The 7,036-nt window shown below is 38.2% G+C and overlaps 1 long non-coding RNA gene across 1 annotated transcript; it reads right to left on the reverse strand.

The window, feature by feature from the left end:
• Window positions 1–575: 575 nt before the first annotated feature.
• Window positions 576–7,036, reverse strand: LOC135238253 (uncharacterized). The gene is made up of 3 exons (XR_010325069.1): window positions 6,923–7,036; window positions 2,121–2,254; window positions 576–1,830 (listed from the first exon to the last, which is right to left on the reverse strand). It is a non-coding gene; the product is annotated as an uncharacterized LOC135238253 (long non-coding RNA).

The following is a 7,036-nucleotide window of genomic DNA, read 5'->3' on the forward strand; positions in this document are numbered from 1 at the left end:
GGTTTATATATTTAGAGAGGTTTCTGAGGAGCTGCTGGTTTTTTTAATGGCTGGTATAGATGCATTGTGGGTTTTGTAAGAAAATACATTTCAAGTAACTCCTAGGCAGCTGATTAAACAGTTTTATGAATAATTCTGTAATATACTCATTGCAACCTTGAGGTATGACATAGCTCTATAAGCTGATTTTCTTTATAAATAAAATAAAAACATATGGCCCACTGCATATATTTAAAATGAAATTATTTCAAAAACCCTAAAAAGTTAACTATATTTCACAACACCCTATAATAGCAAATCATAAACTAATTATTAACATGAAATTAGTGACAGCCTGTTTCTAAAGGCATGTTTTGTATTATTATTATTATTATTATTATTTGATGATTTGTATAAAAACTAGAGGAGATATACACACACTGCTTTAACAAATGCATTTTTATAAGAATGTCTGTGCAGATTTTAAACAAAATCACACTCTTAATGACATCCTCTACAGCAAAGAGATGCCCTTGTGTGGAAAGTTACCAGCTTCCAGAGGTATATTGATTAAAATGAATTTGTTGTGAACCTCATTCCAACATTTCATTTATTTATTTATTTATTACAAAGGCAGGGACCCCAATATTGATCCACCTCCTGTGTCTCTGGGGAAAATGCTAGCAAGCAGATGAAAACCACGTCTTTGCCCTTATAATTTATAAGCCTGACAAAGTCAGATCACTTCGGACTGCCGGGAATACCACAAAACCTCTTGCATCACAATTAGCTTCTATTGCATCACAGATGGTTCCCACGACATCACAGGTGTCTTCCATCACATTGCAGGTGGCTCCCATTACATAAACTTTGGCTCCCATCACATCACAGGTGGCCTCCATTGCATCATAGTTGGCTACATTTACATCACACTTGGCTAACTTTGCATCACAGGTGGCTCCCATTGCATCACAATTGCCTTCCAAAATCATGCTATTAAGATTCACTGCAATGGCCAAACAATGAAGGCATGCTCACACTTGTTAAATACCAAAAGTGAAGCGTAAGAGTAGTTCATCTGAGTTAAGCATTATTATTAAGATTTGTTTGTGTTTTATTGGGTAATTTTGCTGTACTTTTGTGCTGAATTACAGTATTTATTTGCCATGCTAAATGCTCTATTTTAAATGTCATCTGATTTACAATTTGGAGCATGTAATTGCAGCTTCTGTAACAATGCCTTGGTCAAAGTTAAATAGAAATATCTGCTCAAAGTTAAATAGAAATATCCTACATAAATGCAGACCCACAACCCTCAGGTCCAGGTACGAGTGTACGAAGCACAAGCTCACACCAATATTTCCTCAGCTGTCCGCACTGCTGAACTGTTCATTGAATCCTCAGAAATCACTAGTAGCCTAAGCAAGAACTCAGTTGTTAATAAAATCTGTCTGTGACAACCAATACAATGCCAGGTGGACCCACAGAGTACATGGAGCTTGGGGGCTGCGATTTCCAACGGCTATTTCTCCTAACTGAATAAGGGTATAAACCCATGTGCACTGACTCGCTTTCTTTCTAATTTAGGTACATACCTAATTATGTCCACCGACACACGCTCATCCTGATTTTGGTCAGAATCATATGCACTAAAACTCCATATTACCAAGAACAGAATTCAGACTCAAAGAATTCCATCTGACACTTACACCTGCCTGAATCTGAGTAGCTAAGAACTGTAGATATCATGATCCGAACAGGTTAAATCCACTGACGTTCACTCATCCTGATCCAGGCCAGTGTTGTTTCCCGTTCCCTCACTTGCCAGGTCTGGTCAGTGCTGCTTCGGAGCTACAGAAGAGCAGACAGAGGCCAGGTAAACCCCATTAGCGAGAGCAAAACTTTTCAGGGTCCTGCCGTCGGGTGGAGTCACGTTTCGCTCGCTGAGTTATTGTTCAAGGTTTGCTGGAGCATTAAAGCAGTGAGGCGTAGCCTGCTGGAAGGTAATCAGGACTGGCAGGGAAATCTGTCACTACCACAGCACAGGCGCTGTGTTATTAGCAGAGCGTGTAGCACAGAGGCTTGGCTGAGCCTTGAACGGGGCCGGGATGAAGATAGCACGCTATCAATACAAATCTCACCATGAATGACTGTCTGAAGCCGGCTTTGTGAATGATGATCTCACACTTAGACAGTAGCAATCGCCACCGTTGTAAGATGGAATGCGATATGCTACCAGGCCCAAGGTTGTCCGCAGCGGGCAGATTTCTTCATCCTCACGGTGAAAAATGGGAGGTGAGACATGGTCAAAGTGTTACATGCCGTCCATTAAGACCCAGAATATGGCTGATCAATTTGCAACAACAAACTAGCATAACTGCAGTCTAAATGAATATGTATCTCTTCATGACAGGGAAATAACAACAATATATGTGAGTGCATATATATGTCTGGATGAGTGAATACTGCAAGATAAGCGTACAGAGATATGCAAAGTTTCAATATTTGACCTTTAAGTCTCAATTATTTCTGTAAACAGCCAAGACGACAGTACTCAAAGTCCTGTTTTGCAATGGGATGTCGAATGGTTTCCTGCTTTGGTAAACCAACATTTAAAAAGTTGTTAAAATATGAAATGTGCAAACTGCACAGGGTACTCAATAAAACCTCATCGGTCTGTGTGGCTCTGTTTGACACAAAACACTGAGCTATTTTTGTACGCCATTGCAAACACATCACATTATTAAACAGGCAATTCAGATAAGAATGCTATTTGCAGATTCAACATCTGCAGGTAAGAGCGATCATTTCAAAGACCATTCAAATCAGAGTATTATTTTTCCATCATTGCACCATTGAAAAACCAGGTGCATAATAATCATACATAATCAGGTGAAATGATAGATGCAAAGAAAAAACCATGTACACTTTGCATAGTTTTAGACAAATGCCTATATAACTACACACGTTTCCAGTAATTACAGATATGCAATTTTTAATGTGATGTTGTGCGATGGAAGATGTACATACTGTTCATAAATAAATACATGTCACAGGCATTGTACAAGGGCACCTCATGTTACTATGAATTTTTTCCCCCGCATATTTGAATGGACATCAGTCATCCAAGCAGGGAATTAGGCCTAGGCAACTTCAGTAGTGGCAGGCAAGGATAATATAACCTTTCAGAAATGCCAAAATCACACAAAAAAAAAAAAAAACCCAAAGTGTCCAGTTTGATTTGTAGTGAAAATGAAAGATTTGCACTTCATGCCCTTCAATTTTATAATGATTCCCTATATATATATATTTAGAAACATTTAAGAATATTTTATTATGAGGTGATCTTGAACACTTAATTATTATTCTAAACAATAAACCTTGGTGATTTTATGTGGACAGCGTAAAATGCATACGTAATCTCTTAAAAGGGGTTATATAGGTATATAGGTTTGGCTATATAGATTCTGTCATTCTAATTTTTGCGTAATACCATTAGCTAACTATAACCAAAAGGAAACAAATGGCATCCTGCTGGGGTTAGACTCAAGTAAGCCTGAATTCCTTGGGTTACTGCAGCCTTAATTCCTCCCAACAATACATCATATTTCCTCTGACTAGCAGCTGTAATAAGTAAATAATAAATAAATACATTAATAATAAAATAATAATAAGAAAAATAATACATTTAATTTGTATTAAACTTTTCATTCTGACCAAATTTCATTGATTTTTACAATCAATATGAAAAAAAAACTAATGAAGCCAAAAAAAAAAAAGAATTATATTATATGTAGGTAAACATTTCTTCAATTTGTAACTCAAAGCTCCCTGTAGTTAAGTAGTCTTCTGAATCAAATATTTATTTATAATTCTTTTTTACTGACGTCGCCTTAAATATCATGCTGTCCTTCGTATGGAGACACAGAAAGCTATAGATAGGAATGCTTTGATTGGAAGCCTTCTGAAATGACACATCAGCTGGGCAAAAAAAGAAGCTGGCTGGAGACATTGAGACATTGTGTATTGATATATGGTATTTCTTTACAAACGGTTTAGCCTTGACAGTACCTATCATCAGTGTCCACCCATATTGTATTCTACTCAAATGAACAAACAACTCTGTTAAGTATTTATGTAGAGGGAAGTCACCCATGTTAACAGTGATGAATAGATCTTGCATCTCCACTGTAGTAAACTGTTTGCATCACTCACTAACAGGAAACAGTTTAATTCTATTCTTTCTGCCTAGGTGATAAATTCACAGCTACGTATGAGGAACCTTAGGGAGTATCCCCTTTCCACTCATTTTAAAAGATGATTAAATTCCCAAATTAATTTATAAAAATAAAAAATAAAAAACATTTTTAGAAGTTACTCACAGTTTACTTTATAGTTCATCTAAATGTATACACTATAATATGTTTACATATTTATACATACGTAATTAAATCAATAAATAAATAGCTACTTCGGCAGGGTACATTTGCTGAGATGAAATTGACATCTGAGAAAATAGTGTACTTTCAGTGTGCTTTTCTTTCGAACCTTGTCAAGCAGCTGATGAGAGGTAATTACAGCCGGTGATCTGATAGGGCCTGCCAGACAGTTTCGCCTCGACAGCTGCTGACTGGTAGTGATTACAAACCTTTCAGCCAATCGATAAAAGGCCAGAATCTGACCACTGTGACACCCTTCCCTCAGATGGCCTCAAACAGCAAACCTTCCAAAGTAACCAAGCGACCACATAACCAAGTAAGCTTAAATAAATAAATAAATGACCTGCCGTGGAACAGAAATCCATCATCACAATCGATAGTGACCACTTCTGATCTGGCACAGATGTATAGAGCCAGTCAGAAGTGTTTTTTTTTTTTTCTTACCCTGTGATATATCTATATTTAGGCAGGTATGAGGCATGGGATCAATATGCTGCCGGCAGCTAATATTTCACGGTGTGGCAGGACCAGACAGCGGCCGCTCCACCGCGCAGGCACGGCCCGTCATGCGCCGCCGGCTCCTGGCTGACACCGCAGCCAGAGCAGGTGCACATGCGGGGCGGGGGTGAGTGACTCCTTCGGGGAAGCAGTGTGATGGCCGAATGAGCCCCACCATTTTTAATGACCATCGCCATTCGTTATTAGCAACCCACACCGTTTCTCCTACGCCAGACCACATTCGGCACAGGGACTGGATATCACTTTAAGAAATCGCGGCTGCTCTTTACAGTGATTTTTACACTGTATCTGATTTTTACATATCGCTGCACAAGACAGGGAATTTTGTACCATGAAACAGTACTTCTTGGCTTTTTTTTCTTCTTCGTGAATCCCAACAAACGTATGACAAAGACAAAGCAATGCTATTATCATTATTATTAATAATATATTGAATAATAATAATAATAATAATAATAATAATAATAATAACAATAACAATAAAAACAACAGAAACACATGGAGATGTGCCAAAGGGTGTCAACAGGCTCTACAGCAGTACTTTCAATATTTAATAAGCACAGCTTATCTGTGAGCTGTGTAATTCCCAATGAGAAGTCATTAATTACTCCATCAGAACCTCAGGCAGGATGGATCTGTTGCATCCTGGGATGATAATGTCAAGTACATAACTCTGCCTCTCCCATGCCAAGAACAGATCACTGTCAACACGACCCACCAGTGCTTTCAAAGGCTGTATATAACTGATTAAGGATTACCATTCTCCACTGCAGGTCTTAAAGTCAATCTCCTCTAAGCACGCTCAATATAACGCGCATTTCACAGGAGACTGACTGTAAGGCTACCTAAGGCTGCTGTGCAGCTGAATAGAACCTTTCATAAAAGTGATGACTGATGGATAGACTGCAGGGGGATTATCCAATGAAATTGAAAAGACACAGCTCAAGGAAGAGAGGGACAAACGTAAGCGATATCCCTGTACCTTTTATGTAATTATGTTCCACAGTATGTTTTGACCAGTGGCACTCAAACCCCAGTTCACAGTTGATTGAGTTACTGCACAACAGAAATTGGTGGGCTGCTTCAGAGGTATAACTGAAGCTTTGCTGGATATTACCCTTATTTAATAATAATATAAAAATAATAATAATAATTATTATTCTATTCACATAGCACACACACAAAAAAAAATAATAAACACAAAATAATAAAACAGCTAAATGGAGCAAACCTAAAACATAATAGCACAAAATGAACATGGGATGTCATTGGTTAAAAGCAAGTCTATAAAAAATAAGTTGTAAAGGGTGATTTGAAAAGGTGTCACTGAAATTATATCATGCCAGGGGACTCAAGTCAAATGTCCTCAGGTAGGCCATTCCAAAATGGCCTGGAGTGCCTTGGCCAAGGATTTGAGGCTGCATTATGGCTCAAGGAGTTAAAAGGTTAGTGATGTAGCCTCAAGCGAAGCCCCACTGGGCCTCAAAAGTGATTAGCAAGATTTTAAAAAACTCAACTAAAATTGGAGTTATATGATTATGTTGTTTGTTTCTGTTGAAGCATGCATATAATGAGTTGCAATAATGTAGAGGACATAAAAGCATGAATAGCCTTCTCTAAGTCACGATGACACAAGATACCTGATATTTACTATGTTCCTTAAGTGATAGAAGCATAACTGCATGTAACGGAGCGAACCCTCCGTTCCTGCAAGGACACTACTTTTGAAACGATCGGGTTTTAACTGTGTATTTGCTCATGGCAGCGGTTCTTTGGCGTGACTACGCCGCTTTCATACATGTACTGCGCACCATTTATGTTTGCCGGTTTGTCACCTCAAACGCATTCGCTACTGTAGCCTACATCTGTTCACCACCATAATATACTACAAAGCCCTTAAACATACGCATCTGTTTTCAAACATTAAATACATTTATTTTAGCGAAACATGTTCAATAAATGCAATGTTATGAGTTGCTACTGACCGTTGTTTGTTCCGTTTGCTCCATGTTCAAACTGGAATGACGTAACCCAATTATGTGCAATTTTATTGGAAGCGCTGGACAAGAAGAACTGGCTATTTTAGACAGGGGGAGACC

This window comes from Anguilla rostrata, chromosome 13 (genome assembly GCF_018555375.3).
Source record: "Anguilla rostrata isolate EN2019 chromosome 13, ASM1855537v3, whole genome shotgun sequence".
Lineage (NCBI taxonomy): Eukaryota > Metazoa > Chordata > Actinopteri > Anguilliformes > Anguillidae > Anguilla > Anguilla rostrata.